Below are 15,572 nucleotides of genomic sequence, written 5' to 3'. Positions count from 1 at the left end.
GTGGCTTACCAATACCTTCTCAAAGGCAATTAGGGATGGGCAATAAATGCTGGGCTTGACAGCGACACCCACATTCTGGTACAATTTTTTTTTTTTAATTCCAATTGTTGCGAATTGAACAAAAATATTTGTAATAAGTCTCACCATAATTTAACATGATGTATCACTCATCATAATAAGAAAAAAAAGTCACACTTTCCTCATTAGCGGCCTAAGTATTCACTTTTTCTGGTCAGCTCTATCTTAGTGCTTAGGGCAGGGAAGTTGAGCTGAGTACATGAACAGATCAGCCATGATCTCACTGAATGGTGGAGCAGGTTCGAGGGACCAAATGGCCCACTCTTGCTCCTACTTCTTTTGTTCTTAAGAAAATAAGCCTTGGCCTCCATCTATCTGTGTAACTCTCAGCAGACCTTCTTGATCAAACATCAGTGTTTCACTGACAACGGAGGCAGCGCGAGCCTGGAGCAGCTGGAGGGAGTATTAAATGTTAGTGTCTCCCTGACAATGAAGGCAGCTAAAGCCTGGATCTATTGCAGGTCCTGTCAAGAGGACAAAATGCTAAATAAAAAGTAATAAAATTATGACATCACAAGGATGAAGGACAGTGATCGGTTCTTCCATATTAATTGAATCACTGGACAAGGAATGAATATTAAAGCAAGTTAATTAATTTAATTTGAAACAATTGCTGATTTTCCAATTTTAACTTAATTTATAATTAAATATATATTATTGAATTTTGTTTAATTATAATTAATCTTTATTATACTGAATTTACTATTGTATACACCTTATTGTATTATTTACAATGTAATTTAAATTTCTTTTTTGAAAGTTTTTTTGCCTGTGTCTATCTGTGTGCGCATTTTGGCTGCCGCTTCGGACCTAAGCCTTTAACCTCTTTTTACACTTCCTTCTCATGCTTTTTCTGTCTTTCCCTCAATGGTCAATATCTAATATGTTGTAAAATTGTTGTGAATTGCCTTGGGACGTTTTACTACATTAAAGGTGCTATATAAATAAAATTGTTATTGTGTGTTTCTTCTCCTTTGTTCTTATCTGGACCGGAAACCATCAGTTTGGTTTCTGACTCTCTCTTTGGCCAGGGATTAATTCATAGGACTGCCAATCAATCGTGCATCCCCTCCCCTCTCCTCTCCTCCCCACTGGACATGAGTCTCAGCCAAACCTTATGTTGTACATCCCTGAACTCAATCCCAACAATCATCTCATGTGTGACCTCAAAGTTTTTGCAATGTGATAACAATCGACCTAAATCTCCCAATCCAAAAAGGACTGCAGCATTCAATGTCTTGCTTATTAACTTATTGGAGAGCTCGTTAGAATACCTATATCCCACTTTGTTCCAATGGCTTATCTCCGACACTAAAGTTAAATTTAACTGAATTGTAACATTTTAATAAGAACCATAGCAAAAGATAGAAAGAAGAAAAGTAAAATGGAGGGCAGAGAAACCCAAGGCAAAAATCAAAAAAGGCCACATTACAGCAAAATTCCAAAAGGGCAAAGTGTGTTTAAAAAAACAAGCCTGAAGGCTCTGTGCCTCAATGCAAGGAGTATTCGGAATAAGGTGGACGAATTAACTGCACAGGCAGCAATTAATGAATATGATATAATTGGCATCACAGAGACATGGCTCCAGGGTGACCAAGGCTGGGAACGCAACATTCAAGGGTATTCAGCATTCAGGAAGGATAGACAGAAAGGAAAAGGAAGTGGGGTAGCGTTGCTGGTTAAAAAGGAAATTAACGCAATAGTAAGGAAGGACATTAGCTTGGATGATGTGGAATCTGCATGGGTGGAGCGGCGGAATACCAAACGGCAGAAAACGCTAATGGGCATTGTGTACAGACCACCAAACAGTAGTAGTGAGGTTGGGGACAGCATCAAACAGGAAGTTAGGGATGCATGCAATAAAGGTACAGCAGTAATCTTGGGCGACTTTAATCTACATATTGATTTGGCTAACCTAACTGGTAGCAATACGGCGGAGGAGGATTTCCTGGAGAGTATAAGAGATGGTTTTCTAGACCAATATGTCGAGGAACCAACTAGAGGGCTGTCCTAGACTGGGTAATGTATAATGAGAAGGGACTAATTAGCAATCTTGTTATGCGAGGCCCCTTGGGGAAGAGTGACCATAATATGGTAGAAATCTTTTTTAAGATGGAGAGTGACACAGTTCATTCAGAAACTAGGGTCCTGAACTTAAGGAAAGGTAACTTCGATGGTACGAGGCGTGAAGTAGATAAAAATAGACTGGCAAATGATACTTGGGGAGTTGACGGTGGCTAGGCAATGGCAAATATTTAAAGATCACATGGATGAACTTCCACATTTGTACATCCCTGTCGAGTAAAAATAAAACGGGGAAGACGGCTCAACCGTGGCAAACAAGGGAAATTAAGGATCATGTTAAATCCAAGGAAGAGGCATATAAATTGGCCAGAAATAGCAGCAAAGCGGAGGACTGGGAGAAATATATAATTCAGCAGAGGAGGACAAAGGGTTTAATTAGAAGGGGGAAAATAGAGTACGAGAGGAAGCTTGCCGGGAACATAAAAACTGACTGCAAAAGCTTCGAAAGATATGTGAAGAGAAAAAGATTAGTGAAGACAAACATAGGTCCCTTGCAGTCAGACTCAGGTGAATTTATAATGGGGAACAAAGAAATGGCAGAACAATTGAACAAATACTTTAGTTCTGTTTTCATGAAGGAAGACACAAATAGCCTTCCGGAAGTACTAGGGGACCGAGGGTCTAGTGAGAAGGAGGAACTGAAGGATATCCTTATTTGGCAGGAAATTGTGTTAGGGAAATTGATTGAATGGAAGGCCGATAAATCCCCGGGGCCTGATAGTCTGCATCCCAGAGTACTTAAAGAAGTGGCCATAGAAATGGTGGAAGCATTGGTGATCATTTTTCAACAGTCTATCGACTCTGGATCAGTTCCTATGGACTGGAGGGTAGCTAATGTAACACCACTTTTTAAAAAAGGAATGAGAGAGAAAACGGGTAATTATAGACAGGTTAGCCTGACATCAGTAGTAGGGAAAATGTTGGAATCAATCATTAAAGATGAAATAGCAGCGCATTTGGAAAGCAGTGACAGGATCGGTCCATGTCAGCATGGATTTATGAAAGGGAAATCATGCTTGGCAAATCTTCTGGAACTTTTTGAGGATGTAACTAGTAGAGTGGACAAGGGAGAATCAGTGGATGTGGTGTATTTTGACTTTCAAAAGGCTTTTGACAAGGTCCCACACAAGAGATTGGTGTGCAAAATCAAAGCACATGGTATTGGGGGTAATGTACTGATGTGGAAAGGGGACTGGTTGGCAGTCAGGAAGCAGTGAGTCGGGATAAATGGGTCCTTTTCAGAATGCAGGCAGTGACTATTGGAATGCCACAAGGCTCAGTGCTGGGACCCCAGCTCTTTACAATATACATTAATGATTTAGATGAAGTAATTGAGTGTAATAGCTCCAAGTTTGCAGATGATACTAAACTGAGTGGTGGTGTGAGCTGTGAGGAGGACGCTAAGAGGCTGCAGAGTGAATTGGACAGGTTAGGCGAGTGGGCAAATGCATGGCAGGTGCAGTATAATGTGGATAAATGTGAGGTTATCCACTTTGGAAGCAAAAACACGAAGGCAGAATATTATCTGAATGACAGCAGGTTAGGCAAAGGGGAGGTGCAACGAGACCTGGGTGTCATGGTTCATCAGTCATTGAAAGTTGGCATGCAGGTACAGCAGGCAGTGACGAAGGCAAATGGTATGTTGGCCTTCATAGCTAGGGGATTTGAGTATAGGAGCAGGGAGGTCTTACTGCAGTTGTACAGGGCCTTGGTGAGACCTCACCTGGAATATTGTGTTCAGTTTGGTCTCCAAATCTGAGGAAGGGCATTCTTGCTATTGAGGGAGTGCAGCGAAGGTTCCCCAGACTGATTCCCGGGATGGCTGGACTAACATAGGAGGAGAGACTGGATCAACTGGGCCTTTATGCACTGGAGTTTAGAAGGATGAGAGGGGATCTCATAGAAACATATAAGATTCTGACGGGACTAGACAGGTTGGATGCAGGAAGAATGTTCCCGATGTTGGGGAAGTCCAGAACGAGGAGACACAGTCTAAGGATAAGGGGTAGGCCATTTAGGACTGAGATGAGGAGAAACTTTTTCACTCAGAGTTGTTAACCTGTGGAATTCTCTGCCACAGAGAGTTGTTGATGCCAATTCATTGGATATATTCAGGAGGGAATTAGATATGGCGCTTACGGCTAAAGGGATCAAGGGGTATGGAGAGAAAGCAGGAAAGGGGTACTGAGGTGAATGATCAGCCATGATCTTATGGAATGGTGGTGCAGGCTCCAGTGCCGCAATGCGGTCTGTCAGGATCTGCAGGCGGACACACTTCCCGCACACGTAGTCGTCAGGGACACCGGAAGCGTCCCTGACTTCCCACATAGTACAGGAGGAACATAACACATGTCCGAGCTCTCCTGCCATGACTTAACCATTAGATAAACTTAATTGGGCAATAACCATGCTACATGTTACTTACAGATATGGAAAAGAAAAAGAAAAACTACTTACCAATCACCAGCCAGTCACTTACCCCCTTGGCTGTGACGTCACCTTTCGATTTCTTTCTACTTCTTTTTCGCCTCGCTGCTGCAGCTGCACAAGCACGCCTTTATAGGCCTCCCGAAATCCCCAGACTCGCGCTGCTCCAAGCTCCCGCCTCCACGACGACCACGGACCCCTGCTGGCCTTTATAGGCCTCCCGAAATCCCCGGACTCGCGCTGCTCTGAGCTCCCGCCTCCTCGACGACCACCGACTCCTGCTGGCCTTTATAGGAACAGGAGAAGGCCATTTAGCCCCTCGAGCCTATTTCACCATTCAATTACATCATGGCTGATCTGTATTTTAACTCCAACTATCCAACTTTCACATTCGTTTTTGATAGATAATTGTCCAACTCCTTTGTAAAGACATTCACATAGCATGTCTTTTTGACAGTCGATGTCACCTATTCACTACTCTGATTAATAATAAAATAATATTTTAAGCTCCAGGCTCACTTGAAGCATTTTCATTTTGCACTGATGTCCTTGAATGATACGATCACAGTGAAAGAAAAAACCTGCAGATGCTGGAAATCGGAATTAAAAAAAAACAAAATGCTGGAAAAAACACAATGGATCCCTCAGCATATAGAAAAGAAAAGATGGGCTAATGTTTTGGATGTAATCTTGTCTCTGAACTGGATAACTAAAAGTAATTCAATGCCCTTTGTAAGGTGGAGGAGAGATAAAAAAAGCTATCAGATCTTCCAATGACAGAGATTAAATTAATGGATTAAATAACGTACAAAATACTTTATAATAAAAGCAGAAACCCATTAAATCATAGCTGTGAGGCAAAGAAAATACATTGGAAGATCGAAAGAATATCTTTTCATGTCCTCACTAATATGAAGAAAAGCATGGGAAAAGCCCAAACATGCAGATAATCCTTCCCTTTCAGCATTTTTAAGAACTGAATTACATCACCTCAATTTTAACTCCAGCAGAAACAAGTTGAATCTTATCACTTAGAGCCCTAAGTCAGCACGTAACAGCACAGAAGTCTGAGGGCTAGACTTTCCACTTTTGTGCAGATCGCCCAAGAATGGGCATTATTTACAGCGTTGGCGGCAAATATGGGTTTTGAGATCGCCGAATTATCGTCCATTTTCAAAACCCCAACCTTCCATTTTATAAAATGGGCATTACCGAGAGCGATCTGAAATGGGTGGTTGCTTAAAATATTTTGACCCTCTGCCTTAAAGTGTTGGGGTCCATAGTAATGGCATGGCAATGGTCGTTTCCCGTATTTCAGGAGGTCAGGGGTCATTAATACATGCGCAGAAGAGGAGAGAGAGAGTGAGGGAGCAGAGAGGAACTGAAAGCGTGCGTGGGTGTGCTGTGTGCTTGTTTGGCTGTTGTGGGAGGTAAGAGGGAGATTTACCAGCAGCAAAAAGACTTGAGCACAAAGAACCTTGTTCCCACGGAGTTTTTGGCGAAAAAAAAATATTTAAAATGGAAGGGATGGAGGAGGCGACACAGTACGCTTTGGAGACTGAGGATGCGGGCAAAAGCAGTGAGGTGGGAGAGGAACAATTGGGAAGATGCAAACGAGTGAGTAGATTCTCCGACGAGGCAAACGCCTCTCTCTTGCAGGAGGTTGAATCAAGCTGTGGTCAATTGATCCGCGGTGTGAGCGGGAAACCCACCCCAAATGTCTACCAGACGATATGGACCGACATAGCCGAGGTGTTCTCGTTGGCGACCAACGAGGTGCGTGAGGACAACCAGTGCCACAAGCGCTGGAACGACCTTGTCGGATCCACCAGAGAAAGTATTACATTTATTTACATGTACTTATATATTTATATAATTTAAATTGTAAGTGCAATGAGTGATTAAAATCAGATGTGATGTCTTGCACTTATACCGGGAATGATTTACTCAAAGCCTGCGTTTACGGTGTACGTCGTTAGGTAAATAATAATAATTATAATAATCATGATTACATCTGTCAGTTATGTGTTGTATCAGTCTCTGTGACAGTACCTAGCAATGATCTCACGCCATGATGTGCTGGTGTTACCTTTTACAGAAGAAGCTTTTGAAGAATAGGGCCGAGCAGAGGCGAACGGGTGGCAGGCCACCAGTCATCATCAAGCTCACCAACATCGAGGAGCGGGTGCTGGCACTAGTGGGGAGCCACCCCCGTCGGCCACGCATGCAGCTGCAGAACCTGACGTGATGTCACGTGAGTAAAGTATACAGCATTGCGTGATGTAAAGTCAATAGATGCCACTCCCATTCATATTTGACCAATAATATATGATAGATGATTGATAAAAGTATTATATAAACATCGACTCACCTACCTCACCCGATCCTCGATTCCCGATGATGCCCGGCAAGCCAGGTGAGCCTCCGACCGGGCCTCCACTTTCCAGCAGCGACCGGGCCCCCAACCCTCCAGCGGTGATTGGGCCTTCACCCTTCCAGCGGCGACCAGACCACCTCCAGCCATGGCCGATGGGCCTCTCCTCCATGGCGGTGACTGGGTGTCATGAGAATCATTGCAATGCAGAATTTGCTGATGGTCATGAAATGTGATGTCTGTGATGATTTTGATAGTGGTGGTGCTTTTGTCGTGCATATGCTGTGTGTAGCATTGGAATCACCTTGTGACCCTAGCACCCTCTTCTACGCTAATAACCTCATTTATGTTTTGTAGCTCAGCCAGCAGCGCGGCCCTATGCAACATCAATGAGCCCAGAAGCTGGGGGTCCGGGGCCGGAGTCGCTGGACGATTGTGCATCTGGTGCTGAAGAGCCCCGATTCTCGCCCATGGAGCTGTAGGGTGCCTTCTCCATGGATGAGAGTCTGGACTTCGAGGAGCCTGCATCGCCAAGCTCCATAATGCAGTCGACAGCCATGAGATGTACTGCTCCTGCGGCCATTCCCTCCTCCATCGTGGAGGAAACGGGCCTAAGCACCTTGTCGCAGGGCACCCGAGGTGTCTCCAGGACGGCGCCGACCACATGGAGGTTGGTTCGACACAGCAGGACTGCTCCAAGAGCAGCAGATCTGAGCGGGGACATGGTACGCTTGTCCAGGAGGAGTGTTGACATAGGTCAGCAGATCCAAAGACAATGGGGGGCAAATCTCACCAGCTGGCCAGCATGTCCACCACCATGCGCGAGTACATGCCTTGGATGACGGAGGCCCTGGAGGTGATAGCCAGGAACACTGGTGGCAGAGGGCTTCCTGTGGTCCTGGAGCATGGCACTGCACCCCAAGGTGCTGCACCCCCATTGTCAACGACACGAGAGCCAGGAGGAAGATTTTCTTCTGGCTCAGAGCACATTCTCACCTCGGAACCATCCTCTCCCGTATCCGTCCAACCAGCGGTTCTGCCGTCATCCCCCCCAATGAAGCAGCACCTGAGGAGCTTCTCAGCAAGATGGCTTGGAGTCAGGGGTGGAATGGGAATGGGTAGAGGTGGGGAGGAGAAGCGGGGGGCGGGAGGGGGGGAAAGGAAAGTGAGGTGCGTGGCCGCTGGTGTTGTATATTAGTCACAGTCTTTTTATGTTGTTGTTGTTGCTATTTTGTTGGGAGGTTTGGGCGAAGTGGGAGGGTGGTACCTTGTTTTTTTTTTTGCATTTGTGTTCTATGTTTATGAAGTGTTGTTGGAAATGTTAAAAATGTAAAAAATGATATAAATATCATAAATTTGTTGTGGGATGGGGTGGGGGTGCGTTGGGGTATTTTTTACAGTTATAATCATGCTTTTATACAAATGTTCTCATTAAATGTTTTTTATTTCACATAACCTTGTTGCACATTTTCTCAGATAAGCTGCACCATTACACACTGGTGATTCCTTAATATGAAAGCCGATAAATTAACATCACTTGAATCAACTTAAACTTTAACTGTCACCGAAGTAATGCACACCATTCATGTATGAGCTGCAGATCCTTTAAAATTCTAAAGGGTCAAAGTGTAATAAAAAGGCAAGCCTGAAAGCTCGGTGCCTCAATGCGAGGAGTATTCGAAACCCAGGAGAGGGCTCTGAGCTAGTTAGAGTGGGTGACAGCTCGGATGAACAGGACCCCAAGAAAGAATGCAAAAGGCAGGAGGCAACAGAGCAGAGTAGCACTGGGGCAAGTGTAAACTACAAGGTGATAGGAAGGGACAATATGTATTATATAAAGGGGCTGCAGGAGGGGTCAAAACTAAAAATCATGGTTTAAAAACTAGTATTAAAACACACTACCTAAAAGCACGCAGCATTTGAAATAAATTAAATGAGTTGACGGCACAAATCATTACAAATGGGTATGATTTGATGGCCATTACAGAAACACGGTTGCAAGGTGGCCAAGACTGGGAATTAAACATACAGCGGTATCTGACAATTCGGAAAGATAGACAAGAAGGGAAAGGAGATGGGGTAGCTCTGTTAATAAAGGATGGTATCAGGGCAGTTGTGAGAGACGATATTGGCTCTAATGAACAAAATATTGAATCATTGTGGGTGGAGATTAGAGATAGAAAGGGGAAAAAGTCACTGGTGGGCGTAGTTTATAGGCCCCCAAATAATAACTTCACGGTGGGGCGGACAATAATCAAGGGAATAATGGAGGCATGTGAAAAAGGAACGGCAGTAATCATGGGGGATTTTAACCTTTATATCGATTGGTCAAATCAAATCGCACGGGGTAGCTTTGAGGATGAATTTATAGAATGCAAACGGGATTGTTTCTTAGAACAGTATGTTACAGAACCTACAAGGGAGCAAGCTATCTTAGATCTGGTCCTGTGTAATCAGACAGGAATAATAAACGATCTCCTCGTAAAAGATCCTCTTGGAATGAGTGATCACAGTATGGTTGAATTTGTAATACAGATTGAGGGTGAGGAAGTAGTGTCGCAAATGAGCGTACTATGCTTAAACAAAGGGGCCTACAGTGGGATGAGGGTAGAGGTGGCTAAAGTAGACTGGGAACACAGACTAAACGGTGGCACAATTGAGGAACAATGGAGGACTTTTAAGAAGCTCTTTCATCGTGCTTAACAAAAATATATTCCAGTGAAAAAGAAGGGCGGTAAGAGAAGGGATAACCAGCCATGGATAACCAAGGAAATAAAGGAGAGTATCAAATTAAAAACCAATGTGTATAAGGTGGCCAAGGTTAGTGGGAAACTAGAAGATTGGGAAAATTTTAAACAACAGCAAAGAATGACTAAGAAAGCAATAAAGAAAGGAAAGATAGATTACGAAAGTAAACTTGCGCAAAACATAAAAACAGATAGTAAAAGCTTTTACCGATATATAAAACAGAAAAGATTGACTAAAGTAAATGTTGGTCCCTTAGAAGATGAGAAGGGGGATTTAATAATGGGAAATGTGGAAATGGCTGAGACCTTAAAGAATTATTTTGCTTCGGTCTTCACAGTGGAAGACACAAAAACCATGCCAAAAATTACTGGTCATGGGAATGTGGGAAGAGAGGATCTTGAGATAATCACTAGGGGGCTAGTGCTGGACAGGCTAATGAGACTCAAGGTAGACAAGTCCCCTGGTCCTGATGAAATGCATCCCAGGGTATTAAAAGAGATGGCGGAAGTTATAGCAGATGCATTTGTTATAATCTACCAAAATTTTCTGGACTCTGGGGAGGTACCAGCGGATTGGAAAGCAGCTAATGTAACGCCTCTGTTTAAAAAAAGGGGTAGACAAAAGGCAGGTAACTATAGGCTGGTTAGTTTAACATCTGTAGTGGGGAAAATGCTTGAAGCTATCATTAAGGAAGAAATAGCGGGACATCTACATAGGGATGGTGCAATCAAGCAGACGCAACATAAGATTCATGAAGGGGAAATCATATTTAACTAATTTACTGGAATTCTTTGAGGATATAACGAGGTACCGATGGATGTGGTGTATTTAGATTTCCAAAAGCATTCGATAAGGTGCCACACAAAAGGTTACTGCAGAAGATAAAGGTACGTGGAGTCAGAGGAAATGTATTAGCATGGATCGAGAATTGGCTGGCTAACAGAAAGCAGAGAGTTGGGATAAATGGGTCCTTTTTGGGTTGGAAATCGGTGATTAGTGGTGTGCCACAGGGGTCGGTGCTGGGACCACAACTGTTTACAATATACATAGATGACCTGGAAGAGGGGACAGAGTGTAGTGTAACAAAATTTGCAGATGACACAAAGATTAGTCGGAAAGCGGGTTGTGTAGAGGACACAGAGAGGCTGCAAAGAGATTTAGATAGGTTAAGCGAATGGGCTGAGATTTGGCAGATGGAATACAATGTCGGAAAATGTGAGGTCATTCACATTGGAAAAAAAAAACAGTAAAAGGGAATATTATTTGAATGGGGAGACATTCCAACATGCTGCGGTGCAGAGGGACCTGGGGGTCCTTGTGCATGAAACTCTTTTTGGAGTTTATCTGAAAACATAAAACATTAATCCGTGCCATCCGACCTGGATGACACACCAGACATTTACAAGGCCCTTTTTATCCATTTTTGTGTTTTTTTTTGGGGCACTAAAATCACATTTTTTTTTTCCAGTGCCCCCTATAAAAGGGGAGGGGGACATTAAAAGCACCGGCAATTAAAACAAATTAAACTTTAAAACATAAAATCAAATTAAAATTTGGTTGCCGGGCGTGATGATGCACTCCAGTCTCTCCGGTGCCCACCTCTCGCGGAAGGCCGCGAGCGTACCGGTGGACACCACGTGCTCCATCTCCAAGGACACCCTGGACCGGATGTAAGAGCGGAAGAGAGGCAGGCAGTCAGGTTGAATGACCCCCTCGACCGCCCGCTGCCTGGACCGGCTGATGGCACCCTTGGCCGTACCCAGGAGCAGTCCTACGAGGAGGCCCTCGGACCTACCCGCTCCCCTCCGCACAGGGTCCTTGTGCATGAAACTCTTTTTGGAGTTTATCTGCAAAACAAAAAACATTAAACCATGCCACCCACCCTGGATGACACAGCAGATATTTAAAAGGCCCCTTTTTTTTTCTTTTTTTTGTTTTTTTTTGGGGGCGCTAAAATCAAATTTTTTCCAGTGCCCCCTATAAAAGGGGAGGGGGACACTAAAAGCACCGGCAATTAAAACAAATTAAACTTTAAAATGTAAAGTCAAATTAAAATTTGGTTGCCGGACGTGATGATGCACTCCAGTCCCTCCGGTGCCCACCTCTCGCGGAAGGCCGCGAGCGTACCGGTGGACACCGCGTGCTCCATCTCCAAGGACACCCTGGACCGGATGTAAGAGCGGAAGAGAGGCAGGCAGTCAGGTTGAATGACCCCCTCGACCGCCCGCTGCCTGGACCAGCTGATGGCACCCTTGGCCGTGCCCAGGAGCAGTCCTACGAGGAGGCCCTTGGACCTACCCGCTCCCCTCAGCACAGGGTCCTTGTGCATGAAACTCTTTTTGGAGTTCATCTGCAAAACAAAAAACATTAAACGGTGCCACCCGACCTGGGTGACACACCAGACATTTACAAGGCCCTTTTTTTTTTCCCCTTTTTATTTTTGTGTTTTTCTTTTTTTTTTTCGGGCACTAAAATCACAATTTTCCCCAGTGCCCCCTATAAAAGGGAAGGGGGACACTAAAAGCACCGGCAATTAAAACAAATTAAACTTAAAAACGTAAAATCAAATTAAAATTTGGTTGCCGGGCGTGATGATGCACTCCAGTCCCTCCGGTGCCCACCTCTCGTGGAAGGCCGCGAGCGTACCGGTGGACACCGCGTGCTCCATCTCCAAGGACACCCTGGACCGGATGTAAGAGCGGAAGAGAGGCAGGCAGTCAGGTTGAACGACCCCCTCGACCGCCCGCTGCCTGGACCGGCTGATGGCACCCTTGGCCGTGCCCAGGAGCAGTCCTACGAGGAGGCCCTCAGACCTACCCGCTCCCCTCCGCACAGGGTCCTTGTGCATGAAACTCTTTTTGGAGTTCATCTGCAAAACAAAAAAAACATTAAACGGTGCCACCCGACCTGGGTGACACTCCAGACATTTACAAGGCCCTTTTTTTTTTTTCCCCCCTTTTTTTTTTGTGTTTTTCTTTTTTTTGGTTTTTTTTTGTGCACTAGAATCACAATTTTCCCCAGTGCCCCCTATAAAAGGGAAGGGGGACACTAAAAGCACCGGCAATTAAAACAAATTAAACTTAAAAACGTAAAATCAAATTAAAATTTGGTTGCCGGGCGTGATGATGCACTCCAGTCCCTCCGGTGCCCACCTCTCGTCCTTGTGCATGAAACTCTTTTGAGTTAACCTGCAAAACATAAAACATGTATCCGTGCCACCCGACCTGGATGACACACACAAGACATTTACAAGGCCCTTTTTTGTTTTTTTTGGTTTTTTTTGTGGTTTTTATTTATTTTTTTTTTGGGCACTAAAATCAAATTTTTCCTTTTTTCCAGTGCCCCCTATAAAAGGAGAGGGGGACACTAAAAGCACCGGCAATTAAAACAAATTAAACTTTAAAACGTAAAATCAAATTAAAATTTGGTTGCCGGGCGTGATGATGCACTCCAGTCCCTCCGGTGCCCACCTCTCGTCCTTGTGCATGAATCCCAAAAAGTTAGTTTGCAGGTGCAGCAGGTAATTAGGAAGGCGAATGGAATGTTGGCCTTCATTGCGAGAGGGATGGAGTACAAAAGCAGGGAGATCCTGCTGCAACTGTATAGGGTATTGGTGAGGCCGCACCTGGAGTACTGCGTACAGTTCTGGTCACCTTACTTAAGGAAGGATATACTAGCTTTGGACGGGGTACAGAGACGATTCACTAGGCTGATTCTGGAGATGAGGGGGTTACCTTATGATGATAGATTGAGTAGACTGGGTCTTTACTCGTTGGAGTTCAGAAGGATGAGGGGTGATCTTATAGAAACATTTGAAATAATGAAAGGGATAGACAAGATAGAGGCAGAGAGGTTGTTTCCACTGGTCGGGGAGACTAGAACTAGGGGGCATAGCCTCAAAATACAGGGTGCCAATTTAAAACCGAGTTGAGAAGGGATTTCTTCTCCCAGAGGGTTGTGAATCTGTGGAATTCTCTGCCCAAGGAAGCAGTTGAGGCTAGCTCATTGAATGTATTCAAATGACAGATAGATAGATTTTTAACCAATAAGGGAATTAAGGGTTATGGAGAGCGGGCGGGTAAGTGGAGCTGAGTCCACGGCCAGATCAGCCATGATCTTGTTGAATGGCGGAGCAGGCTTGAGGGGCTAGATGGCCAACTCCTGTTCCTAATTCTTATGTTCCTATGTTCTTATGAGCTGCTGACGTAAGAATCTTGCAGCTATGTAGCCACCACGAGCCCTTTCCTGCAGTCTAGAGGGGGGCAAGGGGATTGTTTCTTCATCAGCCTAATTGTCTGGCCCGAGGTCAGCGTCCACCTTCTCGTCCTCCTCTTGTTCTCACTCGTGAGGTGGACCAGCAGTCCCTTCTGGCAATTCTTGTCCCGTCCTGATAGCCAAATTGTGCAGTATGCAGCACACCACCACGAATTGAGCTACTTGCTTAGGGTCATATTATAACTCACCTCCTGAGTAATCCAGGCATCTAAAGCGCTGCTTAAGCACTTCAATTGTATTCTCGACGATATTGCGTGTGGCTCTGTGGCTCACGTACTGTTTCTCGGCTTCTGTCTTGGTTTTACACAGGGGTGCCATCAGTCAGGTTGCGAGGCCATATCCTTTGTCATCAAGCATCCAGCATTGACCTTGTGGCTGACTGGTAAACATGCAGATACAGCGCTGTCATGCAGGATGTGAGCATCATGGATGCTGCCCGGACATTTTGCATTTACTGCCATTATAATTTGCTGGTGGTCGACAACGAGTTGCACATTCAGGGAGTGGAATTCCTTTCGGTTCCGGAAAGCCTCTGCATCCTGAAAAGATGCCCGCATGCAGATGTGCGTACAGTCTATTGCTCCCTGCACTTTGGGCAAGTTTGCAATTCTGGAGAATCCTAGAGCTCTCTCAGTCGGTGTCTCCCTGGTCATAGGAAAGCTGATAAAGTCCATCCTGCGTGCATAAAGGGCTTCAGTGATCTGTCGAATGCAGCAATGTGTGGCATGCTGAGGTATAGAGCAAATGTCACCAGCTGAGGCCGGAAAGGAACCCGATGTGTAGAAGGCAAGTGCCACAGTGACCTTGACCTCAATGGACAGTGCAGTCCTGATGGTGCTGGCAGGCGGCAGAACTCCCCTGATGAGCTGGCATATCTCACAGATAACCTCTTTCCGGAAGCGCAGTCTCCTAAGGCACGTGTTATCGGACAAGTTTAGGTTAGACCGCTTCTCCCTGTAAGTGCGTGGGGTGCAAGTTCTCGTCTTCCTCAGCAGTCTGCCATCTCAGATTGGGCAGATAATGCTCTTGAATATACCTTCTGCCATCTCTAGTCTGCAGCATGTGTGTAGTCATCAAGATAGGCTGAGAAATTACAGTCCCATTACAATCACAATCAAAATTATACCTATTGTTCACAAACAATAAATTTATCTACTAAAACACATAAAATTCATTCAAATCGTCCACAGTATGATAAGATGTTTGTTCAGATGTTGAAATCACCTTAAAAGAACTCCAGAGTACATCAAAACTCCCCAGAAGTTGACGCAGCCTTTTTTATGAACCGGTCTCTGATTTACAAAATGGCGTCCATACTGCTGGGTTTAGTTCAAGTAAGAGCAACTTTTTCTCAGTGTTTTTTTTCAGCGAGCAATATTTTCGGAGATATGTGGGCGAGGTGCCAAAAGTAATATACAGCGATATTATGGCCGTTAATTTCACCCATTCTGATCTTTACGGCAAAAAAAAGTGAGCGGGGATATTATTAATTCTCGGCATTAAATGCATGCCGAAAGTAATGCTGGCCAATAAGTGAGCGATACATGGGCGTTAGTATCCATTTGGTTGCTAAATGGGCGATATC

The sequence above is a fragment of the Pristiophorus japonicus genome, chromosome 1 (genome assembly GCF_044704955.1).
Source record: "Pristiophorus japonicus isolate sPriJap1 chromosome 1, sPriJap1.hap1, whole genome shotgun sequence".
In the NCBI taxonomy this organism is placed as follows: Eukaryota; Metazoa; Chordata; class Chondrichthyes; family Pristiophoridae; genus Pristiophorus; species Pristiophorus japonicus.
This window is presented reverse-complemented; position numbering follows the sequence as displayed.